This window comes from Rhinolophus hipposideros (genome assembly GCF_964194185.1).
Source record: "Rhinolophus hipposideros genome assembly, chromosome: 21".
NCBI lineage: Eukaryota > Metazoa > Chordata > Mammalia > Chiroptera > Rhinolophidae > Rhinolophus > Rhinolophus hipposideros.
This window is the reverse complement of record NC_138067.1, coordinates 30,894,201-30,911,796: the sequence shown is the minus strand read 5'-3', so window position 1 is coordinate 30,911,796 and position 17,596 is coordinate 30,894,201. Positions and strand designations below refer to the sequence as shown.

Here is a 17,596-nt window from a genome sequence, read left to right as displayed (position 1 = left end):
TGAGAGAGAGACAGAGAGAGAGAGAGAGAGAGAGAGAGAGAGAGAGAGAGAGCAGCCTCCATCGCTCCTTCAGTACTGGGGTAGGGTATTCTAGGGTATTCTTGAGACTCAGCTTTAATATCTGGCCTATACAGGCAAATAGGGAGTAACAATTCTCAGCTTGAGGATCTCAGCTGTGGGTTTCTCCCAGCCTACTTAGGACGTTTCCCTATGAGGGATTTTTTTGTTTGGTTGGTTTTTGTTGTTGTTGTTGTTGTTGTTTTTACTAGTTTCAGGTGTACAAAAAAATAGTGATTAGACATTTATATATCTCACAAAGTGATAAACCCAATATATCTATTACCCATCTGACACTGTACGTGGTTCTTACAATATCATTGACTATATCCCCTATGTTGACTTTATATCCCCATGACTATTTTTTAATTATAGTTGACATTCAATATTATATTATATTAGTTTCAGATGTACAGTGTAGTGGTTAGACATTTATATAATTTATTAGGTGATCCCTTCGATGAGTCTGGTACCTACCTGGTACTACTATACATAGTTTTTACAATATTATTGACTATATTCCCCATACTGTTCACTTTACATCCCCGTGACTCTTTTGTAACTACCAATTTGTACTTCTTAATCCCTTCACCTTTCTCTTCCTGCTCCCCAACCTCCTTCCCATCTACTGTGTTTCCCTGAAAATAAGACCTAACTGGACAATCAGCTCTAATGCGTCTTTTGGAGCAAAAATTAGTATAAGACCCGGTCTTAGTTTACTATAAGACCGGGTCTTTAATACAATATAATATAATACAATACAATATATAATATAATATAACATAAAATACTGGGTCTTTATTAATTTTTGCTCCAAAAGACACATTAGAGCTGATTATCAGGCTAGGTCTTATTTTCAGGGAAACACGGTAGTAACCATCAGTTTGTTCTCTGTATCTACGAGTCTGTTTTGTTTGTTCCTTTATTTTGTTCTTTAGATTCCACATATAAGTGAAATCATACGGTATTTGTCTTTCTCCGTCTGAGTTACTTCACTTAGCATAATACCTCCTAGGTCCATCCAGGTAGTCACCTCGGAGAGATTTTAAGGAAGACTACTATCGACGTGGCCTGCGGCCTCTACCCTTCTGGCTTCCCACCTGGACCTGCCCTGCGCTCAGAGCTAGACCTTCCGGAGTGGAATTGTTCTGCTAATCACCTATAATTCCTGGAATTTACTCAACGCCTGCCTTCTGAGGAGCTCAAAGCCATTTGTAGATCCTGCTGGTAAATGGCTACCCTGAGGTCAGGTAAGCTCTCTGCCAAATTACTTCTGGGCTAAGAGGCAGTTCTCAAAACTCCATAGAGACCCAGGGTGTGCCTTTGTGAGCAGCCTGCTTGGCTGGAGCCCCTGGAGGAAGGCACTGTTCAGCGGAGCATTACGGGATTATCCGGGAGGGGTGGTGTTCTCGCTGCTTGGGTGGTGTGCTTAGTGATGCAGGCCGACACGCCAGGCTGCCCTCACATCTGGACAGAGGGAAACTGAGGCAGGACTGAGCCTGGGAGAGTGGGGCAGGCTGGCAACAGAGAAGAGGGGAGTGCATTTTGGTTGGGGACCAGTGGAGCAAAAACAGATGGGGAGGCCTTCAGCCGCAGCAACCATTGAGGAGCCATGGCTCTGTGCTACCCCATGGTCATGGCCTCAACAAGGGCCACAAGGTGACGAAGAACGTCCGCAAGCCAAGGCACAGCTGCCGCCGTGGGCACCTCACCAAACACACCAAGTTCGTGCGGGACATGATCCAAGAGGTGTGCAGTTTAGCCCCCTATGAGCGGTGTGCCATGGAGCTGCTCAAGGTCTCGAAAGACAAGCGGGCCCTGAAGTTCATCAAGAAAAGGGTGGGGACACCCATCTGAGCCAAGAGGAAGAGAGAGGAGCTGAGCAACGTCCTTGCAGCCATGAGGAAGGCAGCAGCCAAGAAGGACTGAGCCCCATCCCCTGTGTGTGTAATAAAACCTTTTCGGAAACTTAAAAAAAAAAAAAAAAAAAAAAACAGATGGGGAAAAGCCCAGAACCCAAAGGAAGTTAAGATTCAGCTGAGTATTGTTCCATTTTCAGCAAGGGGACCCTTGGTTCCCTTCCCACATGTGTTCCCCAAGCAGCCCACCATTGAGAAAAGCCCCATGTGGGCACAACCTAGGCCGCTCTTCTCTGGGCCTGCAGGAAGATCAGGAGTGGGTGCTGGAAGCTGCCCCCCACCCTCATCTCGGCAACCTCTAACCCAGTTGACTGCCCTTTGGATGCTGAGTTTGGGGCAGTAGAAGGCACAGAGAGGATTGACCCACAGGCCCGGCCGATAGGCTCTGAAATACCAGGACATGTGCACAGACAGGATGGAGCTTGAGTTCTTAGGTGAGGGCTATCCCTCTGGTGAAAATGCCCATGGGACGTTCCCTGGGGAAGGTGGGAGCCCGGGGCAGAGAGGAGCTTCCAGGTGGGACTCCCATCTGAACAGTCAGGGAGATGGGTAGAGCCAGGACACAGGTGGCAGGGAGTGGCCAGCCCCCAGGAGTTTGGGTGGGGAAGGTGGTAGGGGGAGGGTGAGGAGAGGCAGGTTGAGACAACTGAAGTGTTTCCTATCTGGCCGCTGCTGCTTCTGTGCTTGGGCCAGTTCCTGTCAGCTCTGCTCCCTCTGTCCCTGTGGGACTGAGGATTGGGTGGTGGACGGAGCCTCGCCATGGGTATGGGAACTGGCGACCTAGGGGGTTGGGCCTGGGGGGCTACAGTTACAACTGACTGCTCTTGTTTCTATTTGTAGCTCTGATGTCTCATGTACCTTAACATCCAGACCAGGCAGAGTCCCCCAGGCCCAGCATGGAGGAAGTGTGGGTGCTGCCTACACAGGCTCCACAGGGTAGCAGGAGAGGCCATTAAGAAGGGAAGAATTCCACTGAATCAGGAAAAGGAAGTGGCTCCTCTGTGCCAGTGGCCGAGAGGCACCCTGTGAAAAGAGAATACGTGGGAGTTGAGAGCATACCCTCCCTGCCTCCCCAGACCCACTTCCCACCGTGCCTAGTACCTCCTGTGAAACTGCCTTTGCCAGGTCCAGTTTACTGAGCCACCTGGGGGACACCTGTCACAAACAGAACCTCAGCTCTACCCCGGCCCCCAGAAACAGACGAGACAGGGAAAGGACCTAGAAATACGCATCTCTGAAAAGCCCCTCTAGCAGAGCCTGACTGTCTGTGCCATTGTCCTTGTGTTGATTTGGATAGGAGAGTGAGAGTCACTGGCTAAGCCTGGAGCTGAATAAATCTTATCATTGATTGTCCCTGCTCCACAGGGAGCTGTCAGCTGGGGCAGGACCTCCCCAGCACCCCCAGGCAGTTCAGCTGTGACTCTCCAGTTTGCTGAGTCACCGAGGAAGGAGAGGTACAGGCTGACACCCAGATGGCTCCCACCACATCACAGCTTGCCTCCTACCCTTCAGAGGGACAGGGTTTGCCATCTACCTCGCTCCCAGCCCCCACCCCTCCCAGGGCCAGGAACACGAAGATTTTTTTGTAGCACATTTTGCTTTCCTTAGCCAGAAACTTCCATTGCTTCAGGGCAGGCAAAGCCTCCCCAATCAACTAAAGAAGAGAAGGTGAGGCCACAGGGCCTTTTCTGGGGACCTGCCCCACCCCACAGGACTGACCTGGCCACCTACTAACCCAGGCTCTGGCAGGATACAAAACCCCCAAACTGTGGGTTCTCTTTCCTTCAAATATGCCCGGGAAGGACACACAAGTACCGGTTAGCAAGCTGGGCCGGGGTTGGCCAGGCCTGCAATGATGCTTAGTGCTTAGCCCCAAGCTGCTGGGCCAGGGCTCCTGGGACAGGGACTCATACTCCCAGCTGAGGATTGAAGAGGCTGAGGTGAGGGTTGTATGGTCCTTTCCGGCCTTACCCAGGTCTTACCTTAGCCTGCCTTCACCTGTACCCTGGTCACCCTAAGCAGAGGGGCTAGAGGAGCAGCTGAGCTTACCTAGTGCTGGGAATGTCCTGGGTGCTTGGAAGCATGTGTCGACAACAATTCTAGAAGTCAGGGAAAGTATGGAAAAACTTCCACCATGACCATTTCCCTCCAGGCTTCCAGCTGCACCTCGGGGCTCCCTTGCTTCCGCAGGTGCCTTGGGCTCCACTCTGCCTCCAGCTCCTGTCGTTTAGCACAGCTCTGTTACAACAGAATAGGGTGGATATCTGCAGTGGCTGGGTAGCGGCCACTGGGCAGAGGCCAAGCTCAGCCACCAGCAGTGTTTAATTACATCCATTTTCAGAATCACAGAACCCCTAAAGAAACTCTAGGCATCCAGGTTGTTGCGCAGGTATGACAAGAGCACACCCTCAGCGCCTGCACTGGACTGAATACGGGTCCCTGAACAGAGGCTGTCAGGGGGGAGCAGGGACTTGAGTTCACCCCCCTCCAGCCTGATCTGATACGTGCTGCAAAAGCCAAGGCCTCTGCTTCTCCCACTCAGGCACAGTCGCGGGCCAGCCCACAACTCCCTACACACACAGACTCCACTTCCTGTGCCGCCTGGGGTGCGTGCCGGCTTTAATTCCAAGAACATTCTTTACCCCTAAGTGGGTAATACTTGAGCCTTTTAGCGATGAGTTCCTTCATTTGAACTCCAAAAGGCTCAGGAGCTAAGTGGCAGCTGGGGAACGTGCTGGGAAAAGAAGCCCTGCTCCCTGCCTTGGCGAGCCTCGTCTCCTCTCCCAGAACCAGTGCGAATGAATGGTTTCGGGGGATTTCACAGGTCTGAGCAGACTTCCTTGCCATGGCTGACTGTTCTTAGCAGCTTGCTGGAAATCCCCGTCTCTCTGCCTGGCTGCTTTTCACCACCCACCACACACAGTCTCAGCCACGTGCGAAGACCTTGCAGCTCTGAGGCTGCTTGCCTGGCCTGTTTCAATTTGAGGCCCCCAGGCCATGGGTCAGGGTTGCTGTCTTGCCCTAGGGGCTGCTTGTCTGACATCTCATGTGGGCTTAACTGGAGCATAACACCCGGTCCCACCACCACTGTGAGGGCACCGCGTGCTGCAGGACCCCCACCCCACCCCAGCTCAGAAAGCTGAGGAGACAGGCAGCCGGCTCACAAGAGGAGTGTGTGCCAACCCTCCCAGGCTCCCAGGGTCATCGGGCCATTCATCCCAGTAGTTCCCCTCGTGGTAATCAACATGCCTGACACACTCAAACTCGGGGAACTTACATATCTTGAGGCAACTCACCCCAGTTCTGATTGCCGGAAATTTCCCCCTCTGCTATTTATAAACCATTTCCTGAAACTCCCCCACGAGGGCCCCACAGGAGTCCCAGGAGAGCCTTTCGGAAATGGTGGCGTCCTCTGTCTCCTTCTTCCTCCCCTGTCGTGGTTTTGATTCCCCTCACCATGTGGGTTTCTGTCCTCTGTGTGGGTTCCAGTTGATCCGTCCCTCTATGTCCTCGAGGCCAGACCTGGGCGTATGAGAGCCAGGGATTAATGGTACAGAGTAAGCTTCAAAAGCCACGGGGGCCATTGGAAGGCCCGAGCTTAACGATAATTTCTCGTCTCTCCAAAGGCCAGGCATTTAGTCCAAATGAGCAGTCAGGAGAGAGTCAGGCCAGCAGGGGACAGAAAGCAACCTGCCCAGATGGCCACCCCAGATGAGTGAGCGACTGTCCCTGGCCTGAGATGCATGACGGCCACTGATCTCTTCTCCTAGAGGTAAGAGGGTAACCTTGCAGGGGCTTCCACTCGTGGCTTGGAGGGCAAGCAGCCTGGTCCCCGTGCTGTGCAGCCTCCGGACCTCTCCAAAGCTTGGGGAGGAGCCCTCCCTTTTTGTCCTCACTATATGACCTCTTGTCTATTTTTAACCTCACCTTCTGTGTGCCCAGCAGCATAGCAAGCAAAGCACTTTCCTGTAACCTCTTTTCCTGAATTTTTAACACTATCTTTATTTTCTTATAGCATTTTCATATGTACTCCTGGGTGTTTTTAATGTCAAGATTACAGAAATTTATACTAGAGAAAGAAGTGGCAGAGCGGCTTCCTCCCAGCCCCCCCCCCTCACCAAACCACGGTTCAGTGTGAGTCATTCCAATTTAAATTAAATGAGATATTGAAATTAAATGGCATGTAGAAGGGAAAGTTCATTTTCTTCTCACTGTTGCCTGCCAGTGCCCGCAGGGAAGATGGTATTCATTTGTTGCACAATTCATTTGCTCAGAGAGTGGAGCCCCGCTGCCAAGGAGAGAATCTCTGAGTGTTCGAGTTCCGTCTTCACTCCCCAGCTGAGGCTGCCAGGCCTGGGGGTGAGCTGCTCTCTGGGCCCCAGGGCAACGTGAAGGCAGATCTAGGATTCAGAACTCCCTCTTCCGTGTGGCCACCTCACCTTGTGGAATATTTTTGTTGCTAGGAGATGTAAAGATGGGGCTGCTGGTAGCCACATCCTCAGAAGCATTTAATGAGCTCATTGAACTTGGTGTGCCTGGGGGCCCCCTAAAGTCGGTGGGTGGCACTTTGGTCTTTTAGAAGGGCTTGTCCATGCCCAGGAGCAGACCCAGATCCAAGCCATCTGCAACCAGAGTGGACACCACCTGCCTCTCCTGAGATTAGCCCAGGCCCGGAGCCCTGGGGGTGACTTGGCACCTGCAGACTTGAAAAATAATGTTCAATCTCCAGAAAAGGCGAGAGAATCGGCACTGATTAGCTGCAACATACAGAAGGGGGTCAAAATGGCAAAAGGTCAATCTGACTGGCTGAGCTGAAATATCGGGTCCGCCACTGGTCATGCTGGCAACTTACTTAACCTCTCTGCCTCAGTATCCTCGTCTGTAAGACGGGGGTAAAGATGCCTTCCTTTTGTAGTTGTCATTAAGCCAGTTAATTTGTGGTGTCCAGCACATAGTAAGTATTCAGTAAACATTCACGACGGTGTTTGACTAAGGGTTTCTGTTACCAGACTCTGGTCATGAATAAATGGCCACATTTTTGCCCCACGTCAACTCAGTGACATAGACACTATTCACCCATCTTTCAAATGTGGGAACTGAAGCACAGAGAGGATGGGTGACTTTCTGAAGGCCATTCATTAATTCATGTTTTTAACTCAGAGGGGTTTTAATTTTTTTATTATGAAATACTTCAAGTATTGAAAAGTACAGAAAATACCTTAACTTGTACTCCTGTACTTAACGTCGATTAGCCTTTTGCCACGTTCGCTGAAGCTTTTAAGAGAGAAAATGTTGATATAAGACCCCGACCCCCTTTGTCCTCCTGTCCCATCTCACCTTTTTCTCCTTCCTTCCCGGAATTAACTGCTCACCTAAAGCCAGCGGGCATCCCTCTTCCATAGTCCTAAAGTGTTTTATGTACGTTTATAAACTGGTTTGTCTTTTTCAAAATGTTCCAATCGATGTTATACCGTACAGTGTTGCTTTTCTCTTGCTCAATAAGCTTTTGAAGATTTCACATGTGGATGCACGTAGACCTAGTTCTTTCATATCGGCTGCTGTGTGGTCTTCCATTGAACGAGTAGGTCATGATAATATGCCACTGATTGTCTATTCATTCTTCTAACAAACAGAGCATTTCCAAGTTCGAACTGTTACCCACCATGCTTCAGTGAACACCCCCATGCCGTCTCCGCGTGGTCACATGGGTTTCTGGAAGACACACATCCTTCAGTGGAGTGACTGGGTGGCAGGGGACGAGCTTTCCCAGATGTTGCCACGTTGCCCTCCAAGAATTGCCCACTTCCCACTCCGTGAGCAGGGCAGAGAATTCTCAGCTCTCCGGCCAGGACCAGCACTTTTAACTTTTCAGTCTGATGGGCACCTCCTCGTGCTTATTCATTAAATGCTTGCCTGTGTCTACAGCTCACCAGGCACTGGGCAGGGGTACCAAGTGACAAAGCAGGGCCCAAAAGCCCAGTCTCCAGAGCGCAAGTAGGAGACTTTGGACATATCCTTTCTGCTCTGGTACCCTGTAGTACTTACCAAGCCCTGCTTTACATAATTGGCTGTTTCCATGTCTGGCCCCCCTCCCCCCCATCACTAGCACACCAGGCAGTGATCCCCTCCAGTAAAAGGTCTGGGTATTACTATTTTTTATATCTCTAGATCTGTGCTATCTGATACGGCAGCCAACAGCCACGTCCCCCTGAGGACTTGAAATATGGCTGGTCCGAATCAAGACACGCTCTAAGCGTAAAGTACACACCGGCTCTGGAAGACTGAGTATGAAAAGAAAGAGTATAAATGATCTTATTAATACTTTGTATATTGATTACATGTTGAAATGATAACTTTTAGATGAATTGGGTTACCTGAAATATTATTTAAATGAATCTCACCTATTTTTTTTTCTTTTTTTAACAAAGCTACTAAGAAATCATAAATGGCACCTGTGGCTCAGATTAGATTTCAGTTGGACAACAGCCCTGGACTTAGCCCGGCTGGTGCTTTGTGACGGGTGCCTAGGAAAAGTTGAATGAATGAATGAATGAATGAATGACCAGGTGCTTGAGAACAGGAGAATCAGTGTATTTGAGTCCCTTCTGGCTCCATCCCTGGCATTCTCAAACTGTGCAGAGAGGCTGGTCCCTTGTATGACAACCGACACCCTCCCCTTCCTCCCTTCTGCTCCAGACGGGGTGAGGGAGTTGGCCTCAGAAACCAGTCCCCGTGGTGGGAGGCCTGGGCGTCTGCCGGGCCAGATTCCCCCCGGAGCAGGACCTCACGGAAAGCCCCACTTGGACTAGGGAAATGACGTCCTTAGGAACAGCTCAAGCCCCTTTGAGGTCTCGAGAGCACTTTCCGTCCCCTCCCAGCCCAGGTGTGTGACCCTCCCACCCTCCTGGCACTGTCCCTGTATGTTCATCCAAAGCCCACGGGAGGCCAGGGCCACACCATAGAGGCCTGTGAGCCAGCCGTTCTGCCTGCCCAAGGCCTCGCTGAAGAATGCAAAGGGTGCTCGGCGCCAGGCACAGTGCCCAGGCTCTGCACACCCCGGCACCCGATGGCTCCGCTTTGATGCCTTGCAAAAGGTTAACTTTGAAGCTGCCAGTCAGGCAGCTGGGCCAGGCAGGGCTTGAAAAAAGAGCTCTGAGGCCTCTAGCCCACAGCATCCTACGGAGTGACTGACCCCTGAGCAGATGGTCTGAATTGTCTAGGAATTCCCCTCTCTTTCCAAAGACGTGTGGCAACTTTACCCGTTTGGAATCTTTGGAAAGAAATATATTTCACTTGAGGTTTCAGGTAACTGAATCTTACCCCTTTAGGCACAATGCTGAAACGTATGTTAAAGGTTTTATGTGGGAAATGTTTACCAATGGCATTTATCCTTTTCTCTATGACAAATGGTGACCATTAAGTATGAAGCTGGACCGTTGAACAGTGATGCCCTCAGGTGCTATTGAGCATGGAGGACTGTCCCTTTACTGCTGTCCCCAGTGGTCAGACTTTCTGAGCTTTTCGTCTGCTTTTCACAGGTCTTCCTTCCCTTGCTCTGATAGTACCAGGCTCTTCATCAGTTAGTGCTCTGGCCGCATCAGAGCAGCTGCCCCGCCCCCCATCCTTCCTGACCTCATGTTCTCCAGGCCTGTCCTGGTCCCCTTTAAAATAACTCTACTAAGCTGAGCTGGAAAAGCCAAACTTATTCAAGTAGATGTCAAATAAGGGCAAAGGTCTGGACCAGGTCTTACCTCTGACCCCTGAGTAGTCTTTGGCACAAGGCTTTGGGGCGTGGACAGGTGAGGTCCCCAAACATGCCCTTGAATACATGACCTTATTGCCCTTATAAGAACACATTGGCATGTGAACAAGAACGCCTACCAATAGCAACAGATTCCCTACAGATCACAAAGGACCAATCTTTTTATCTTCAAGATGGTTCCAACGTCTGCTACTTCTCTGAATTTGGCAAGATCAAAATTACTTCAAAAAGGAAACTCACCCGTGGGCTGCAGGAGGCACAAGACTGGGAGCCATCCTTTGTTGCTCCTGCCCCACTACTCCCACTGCTTCCTCTCCCACCTCAGCCCCAGGCCAGGTCAGCGCCTCCAGAGCTCAGGAGATGTGATAACTCCCACCCACACCCACAGTTAAATACCACTGGTTTTGAAACACTTCAAAAAAAATTATTCGTATAATTTTGTATGTGAAATTATTTGGTTAGTAAGTAACTTATTAAATTTAACATTGACTTTGAGGGCTCAGCAATCATGCATGCTCAGGAGTGCTTGGGAAGCCAACCCTCAATGTGTTTTCAGAGGTACTGAAACTTTGTGGAGCGAAATTTAAAGACAAATAACATTTTGATGATTTAAGTGAACTTTTATTAGCTTCCATTTTGCAGTTTTCTCTATATTTTAGAACCCATGGATTTTTTATTTTTTTTTTCAACTTTTGGGACTGGGTGATCCATTCTTCTGCTTCATGTTTCAAAAGGGACAAAGGAGATGGAGTAAAATCCCCCAGGGCCTCTGCCCCAGCCCCCACCGCCTCCCCCACAGGCAGCCAGCAGCACTGGTGTCTGGTGGAACCATCCAGAGACACTTTATGCACATACATAAGCAAGCGCACAGCCATTTTCTTCTCCCTTTTGAAAGAAAGGATTGAACATTTGTGTAGTCTCCATACCTTGCTTTTCTTCACTTGGAGAGCTTTCCATATGAGGACATAAAGAGCTTTGTCATTCTTTCTTATGGCGGCAGAGCAATCGTTTTTGTTTTTGTTTATTGTTGTCCCCTCCCCCCCCAGCTTTGGGACAATTTTATAGCCTCACGGTGAGCCCACAGGGCCAGGCGCCATCCACCTCCTGGTGCAGGCCTCCCCCCCCCAGCCCTCCAGTCCACCCTCCTTAAAGCAGAGTGGAGACAGCTTTCCAGCATTCCTCTGTGAGCTGGCTACTCCCCTGCTGAAAACGCCTCAATGACCCTCTGCAGCCATGGTCAGAGTCCAAACTCCTGAAATGACCCCAGGGCCCCACTGTCTGGCCGCCTCTGACCTCTGGCCTGGCTTCCCCTGCCCTCACCCTCTCAGCTCCTCCAGGAGACCTGTGGGCCTTCAGGGCAGAGCTGCTCTGCTGTCAATTCTCAGCTGCCATCTTCTCTAAAGCACACCTTCTTGCCTTGTCCTTGAACCCTACCATTTGTCTTCCACCCCTGAACTTTGCTTCCACAGCCCCCATCATGCTTGCCATCAGTTGTCAGGGCTCTCTGCACCCCCTGGCCTGCAGACTCCATGAGGCAGGGTCTCGCTTGTCTGTTCCAAAAACTGCCAGCACCTGACAGAGTGCAGCTGCTCAGTAAGAAAGGAAGAAATGAATGAATGAATGAATGAATGAATGAATGAATGAATGGCTGCTCCAGCTCTTCACCTCGGCCACAAGTGTGGGCTGGGAAACATGACTTGACTCCTACTCCCGCACGTGCCCCTAACACACAGGGCCCTGGGCTGCCCACTCCGCCTGTTAGTTTGTTTGACTTTCTCACTCTGCGTCACCAGGGGGTGCTCTCCAAGGCACCCAGGCGACGCTCCTTTTTCCTCTTCATCACCCTCCTCTGACTCTGTTTCTCCACTTCCATCTTCTTCCATTCTCAGGTAGCTTCTGGTTCTTGTCTTCCTCTTTCCGCCCCCTTCCTGCCCGTTCATTTTTAGGATGCACCTTTTGCTCTCCCACCTCATCTCTGCAAGAGGTCTGCTCTCCCCTCCCCTTCCCCCGGCTCCCAGGCTTCTCTGTCTGCTGCAGATCCAGCTCTCAGGCTCTGGTGGGGCTCGTCCACCTCGCTCTTTGCAAATGCCCCAGAGCCCAAGAAGCCTCTGCCCTGCAGCGGACGCTGTTCTAGCATCTTCAGGTCACCCGGTCCTTCCATGGCCCAGCACTGTCTTCTCCCTTCCTCTTGTGGCCACTCCTCACTCCTTGCAGGCGTTTCTGGGGTAGCTGTTGTTGCTGTTGTTGTTTTACAGCTTTCTGTGTGTTTGTTTTCTTTTACAGCTTTAATGCAGCGTAACTTATATACCATAAAATTCACCTGTTTTAAGTGTACCATTCAGTGATTTTTGTTTAAGTCAATTTACAGATCCCTCTGCCCATTGACAGCCCCTCCTCATGCCTAGCCCCAACCCTGGGCAACCACCGATGTGCTTTCTGTCTCTACGGATTTGCCTGTTCCGGACATTTCCTTTTAATGGGATTATACAGCATGTGCCTGTCGGTGTCTGGCTCCTTGCACTGAGCGTAGCGGTTTTGAGGCGCCTCCACTTTGTGGCATGTATCCGGGCTTCCCTTTGGCGGAGCAACAGTCCATGGGACAGCTAGACCCTAGTTTGTTTCTCCATTCATCAGTTGATGGACATTACGGTGGTTTCCACCGTTTGGCCACTGTGAATAAAGCTGCTATGAACATTCGTGTACAAGTCTTTGTATGAACATACGTTTTAAATTTCTCTTGCGTAGGTACCTAGACTTGGAATTGCTAGAAGGCATAGTAAATAAATGTTAGACTTTTATTTAGAAAAGGCTCTGGAAAAAGTCTCAGGAAAAGACTCTGCCAAGCTGTTTTCCAATGCGGCTGCATCGTTTTACATTCCCAGGAGTCGTGTAAGACTCCACATCCTCAGCAACATTTATGATTTTCCTCTTGATTCTAGCCACCCTTGCGCCTGTGAAGGGGTAGCTCATTGTGGTTTTGATTTGCGTTTTCCTAAACACTAATGATGTTGAGCTTCTTTCCATGTCCTTCTTGACCATTTCTATACCTTCTTTGGTGAAATGTCTTTTCTAATCTTTTTTAAGTTAATTTTTTTCATTTAAATTTGTTTTTAATTGGGTTATTTGCCTTCTCATTCATGAGTTGTAAGAGCCCTATATGCATTCAGTCCCTTATCAGATATATGATTTGCAAATGCATTCTCCCAGTCTGTGACCTGGCTTTTCATTTTCTTTTCTTTCTTTTTTTTTTTTTTTTAATTGAGGAAGGGGAACAGGACTTTATTGGGGAACAGTGTGTACTTCCAGGACTTTTTCCAAGTCAAGTTGTTGTCCTTTCAGTCTTCATTGTGGAGGGCGCAGCTCAGCTCCAGGTCCAGTTGCCGTTGTTAGTTGCAGGGGGCACAGCCCACCACCCCTTGCAGGACTCAAGGATTTGAACTGGCAACCTTGTGGTTGAGAGCCCACTGGCCCATGCGGGAATCGAAACGGCAGCCTTCGGCGTTAGGAGCACGGAGCTCCAACCGCCTGAACCATTGGTCATGTTCTTAATGCTGTCTTTTGAAGTTTTAATTTTGATGAAGTGGCCATCGAGTCTTGTGACTTTCCGTCTGTTGGCAGATGCTGCTTTTTCTGCTGGGTGCGACAGTCTGGGCTTTCTCGGGACTGTTTTTTGCTGTCTCGTTCACACATGGGCAGCCCCTGGTGTTCACTGTGCAGTAGAGATTACTACGTTCTCATGCTCTCATCTACACCATACGTTGAGGAGTGACAGCATATGGGAACCTAGGTTCTGTTACCCACTAGCCCAAGACCGGGGCAAGTGACAGCACCTCTCTCAGCCTCAGTCACCTTATCTGTAATAGTGGGTAATAACAATACCTACCTTAGGAGGCCGTGCAAAGTTAGTACTGAAAATAACGCCTGGTACCTGATTATCTCAAAACGCACGTTAGCTATGGTTTGTCCGGTTCTTTCAAAGGTACAGTGAATTTACATCTCTCTCACTTTTGATCCTCACTGCAGCCCTTGAGCTGGTACTCCTCACCCCATTTTAGGGGTGAGAGACGGAGAGTCTGAAAGGCTGAGTGCCTTGTTGAAGGTCTCACAGCCCATGAGGGGACTTGCTGAGTTGTCAACCCCAATGGCTACTCCTGGAAGTCAAGTGAGGTATTCTACGACCCGGCATGCTAAACTCCCAGGGCTCCATGTCAACACCATTCATTAAACCTGGCACTGGGCCAGGGGACATAGAGATGAGAGAATTATCATGGCTGCCCCAAGCCAAGCCCTCAGTCCCCACAGAAACGGAGCCGAGCTGCTACAACACAGTATGGTTGTTGCAAAGTTAGACAGCCCAGGTATTTAGGGAGCAGTGAGCAGGGGACCAGGACCAGACCCAGCCTGGGGTTGTGGGGAGGCGGCTTCGAAGTCACCCCATCACACTTCTGAGAGCCATTGGAGCTGCAAGGCAAATGTAAGGTCTCCAGTGACCTCTCACACAGACAGGCCTGCAATGATTGTGGCGTCCTTGCCTGTATGGCCAGCTTACCCCCCACGCTCCTGGTGCCTGTCTCCCCAGGGCCTGGGTTTCCTTTTTTTTTCCCTTCACTTTTATTTAGGGCATTTTCAAACATATATGTGAGAAAGAAGAGCACAATCAATGCCCCCGTATCCATCACTCAGCTCCAACAATGGCCTTTGCAGGGCCATTCTGATGTAGTCTCCCATCCACTGAATACATTCCAGGAGTTATAGCATTTACTTCCGCGGCCCCCATTTCCAAAACCCCACGGTACAAGTGTGGGGACACACATGCAGACAAAAGTTACTCCAGAGAGAAAGAACCACCTGCCACCCACTCCGTATTGGTGGGTCCTGGTGAGAGAAGCTGGCCCTGCCCTTTTCCAGCCACGTATCCGTGGTCCAAGCCATTTCATCTCTCTGAGCCCCAGTTTCCTTACCAGTAAAATGGGGCATCAATGTCTACTGCCGGCGTACTGGTTATGGAGTGTACCAAGACTAGAGACTGTGGGTACACAGGTATACAGCAAAACAATACAACACAGCAGGAAGGTCAACCCCAATGTCAGGATGGGGAGGGGGAGAAGAGAATGGGACTGAGGAGGGGAACGCACAGACCTTTGGATATCTGTAAACAACAAATCTCTTAGGGAAAAAACAATCTCAAGCAAATATAGCAAGTTTGTCTGCTATAGTTGGGTGGTGAATATGGAGATGTAACTTTTCTCATGCTCTGTGCTTTTTTTGGATATTTGGATTTGTTCATAAACCTAATTGCAGCAAATTAAAATGAAGCTTAAAGAAAGCAATACGTGTCTATGCTTGCCACGTAGTAGGCACGTATCTCAGTTATAGCTTGCTGTTTAACAAAACATCCCAAAGCTTAAAACAACCATTTTTTAAATATTTTCTCCCAGTTATGTAGGTTGTCTGGGCTCCGCCAGGTGGTTCTTATAACTCATGACACTGACTGGGGCTGCTGTCACCTGATGGGGACTGGCCTGAGCTGGATGTCCAACCTGACACACACACGTCTCTGGTGGGTGGTACTGGCCGTTGGCCGGGAGCACTGCTGGGGCTCTGCCTGGCAGTCCACACCTGAGCTCTCCCCATGGTTTGGGGGTCTCTCTGCATGGTGATTGGGCTCCAAGAGGGAGCCTTCTGAGAACAAGTGTTCTGGGATGGAGGAAGCAGAAGCCACCAGGGCTCCTGAAGGCTCAGTCACCTCTGTCGTATTCTGTTAGTTACACAGACGCAGGACCACCCATTCAAGGAGGGGGAAATAAGCCTAGTCTTTCAATGGGAAGAGGGAGGAAGAATTTGCTCTTGCCTTTCACTGTGCTCAATGAATGATTGTCGAACATGAAACAGAATTTGAGAGACACGCCTCAAATAGAGAATTAACTGCTGGGGGGGGGGCTTGGGAGCTGTGAATCAAAAGATCTTGCGCCTCGTCACCCCACACCCCACCCTCCATGACACCTTGTGGAGCCCCTCTGGACGCAAATACCTCCAGAGCCACACATGACTCCGTGGTGCTCCCAGGGCGTGGAAAGGTCATGCCATGGTGATCAGGAAGGTCCAAGGCTTCTCAGACCCACACAGTCTGCTAGGAGGCCAGTCTGTAGGGACCCTCCCTCTTCCACCTGGCTGTCATGGCTGGGGGTTCCTAAGTGCTCCTGTTCAAGGCTGTTCTGAACTGGGATGATCTTCAGTTGCCCTTTGGCCCCCACTAAGCCTCAGGCCTGCCTGCCTCATGTCCTTCAGGGCTTATAAAGTTTTGGGGGGTAACCATACCTGTTGGCCAGTGATGTCTCAGCTCTGCCCCTCCCTTTGCTTCCACTGGGCCCCTCTCCTCGGGTGGCCTCAGAGTGGCCATCCACCCCCCATCATCCATTCTGCCATGTTTTGGCAACTGAGAAGGGGCACAAGCGAGAGGGGCCATGCAGACAGAATCAGCCTCTCCTCTGTTTCTGGGCACAGCAGCCTCACAGAGACGTCTCTCCCCTGCAGCTCCCCTGGGCAACTCCACTAGTTGGGCATTGTGGTGGATGGCTTCCTTTGAGAGTGGGCAGTGGCACCTGCGTCTTTTCTTAGAATGAGGCTGGTTCCCTGATCCCCAGAAACCTCCTGAGGGCTTGCAGTTAGTTCTTCATTTGCTCATTCAAACCCCCACTTTGTTCTGCAAGGATGTGTGGAGCACCCGCACTGTGCTGGGCTCTGTGTCCCATGCTCAGGGGTGACGGCCAGCAGCGGGGACCTGCTCCCTGCCCTCCTGGAGCTCACCTGCTAGTGGAGAGACAGCCCTTCAGTAATCGCACCGATGCAGTACCCGCAGTGGGGTTCCAGACTGGCAAAGAGACACTTCCTCAGAGCCACGAAAGAGTCACTGGGCAAGGGTGGGGGGAAGACAGGACATTTCAGGAGGAGGGAACTGTTTTACAAGCCTGGTCCCTTTCTGCCTTCCTTGGGCCACACCCTGAACGCAGAGAGCCCACAGCACAGGGTTCCTCCTGATAGCCACCCGGCTTCTCTGCTCCCTTCCGGGCTTCCTCACAGGCCGCTTTTCAGAGTCTCTCTGTCCACCTTGTCTAAAAGGCTAGCGCCCCACCCCACCCTTTACAGCCTCCTACTCTGTTCTATTTTTCCTCCTTAGCACTCAGACTCGAACATCCATGAAGGGCAAGGGATTTTGACATCTCGTTCACGCGCCATATTCTCAGTACCTAGAACCCTGCCTGGCACACAGCAGGTTCTCTGCCAATGCTGGAACTCTTGATGTACTGGAAATTGCTCTCCAAACTGTTAATCTCCAAGGGAAGAAAAGGGGTGGAATTGCTCTAATTACTCCTCTCCTACTGCCTCTGCAGACCAGGAGTCTCTCAGCATGGTGATTGGGCTGAGAAGGGAGGGCATTAGGGGACACATGTCAGCGGCCTGATTTTACGTCCTTACACCCACACACCCGGGGCCCACACCTAAGGAAGCCCCACCTCCAGCACCTGTCTCTTCCCACAGCTCCAGGTGATTCTGATCACAGGCAGGTAGCGGGGCTGCTGCCCTGACTTAGTCTCCCGGTCTGTGGGTTTAAGGCTGATCCCCCCGTCCTCTTCAACTGCTGCAGCTGCTTCCAGATGGGTGGTGCAAGGTGAGGCCACTGAACTGGACTGTCCTCCCAAGGTGTCCCCACCACCAGCTTCCCATTGCTCCCGCCCCAAAACCAAGGCCACGTTTTTAGGGGATGGGGCACCTCACCTGGCTGCCAAGGGGCAGGGTCCAAGGGACTCTCTTTCTCGCTTTTCTTTTTTTTAAACAAATCTTTATATTTTGGAAATTT

General features: G+C 50.6%; 1 pseudogene across 1 annotated transcript; it reads left to right on the top strand.

Moving 5' to 3' along the window:
* Positions 1-1,669: 1,669 nt before the first annotated feature.
* Positions 1,670-1,986, top strand: LOC308490114 (large ribosomal subunit protein eL36-like; annotated as a pseudogene). Its single transcript has one exon. The product of its transcript is annotated as a large ribosomal subunit protein eL36-like (transcript).
* The last annotated feature ends 15,610 nt before the right edge of the window (positions 1,987-17,596 follow it).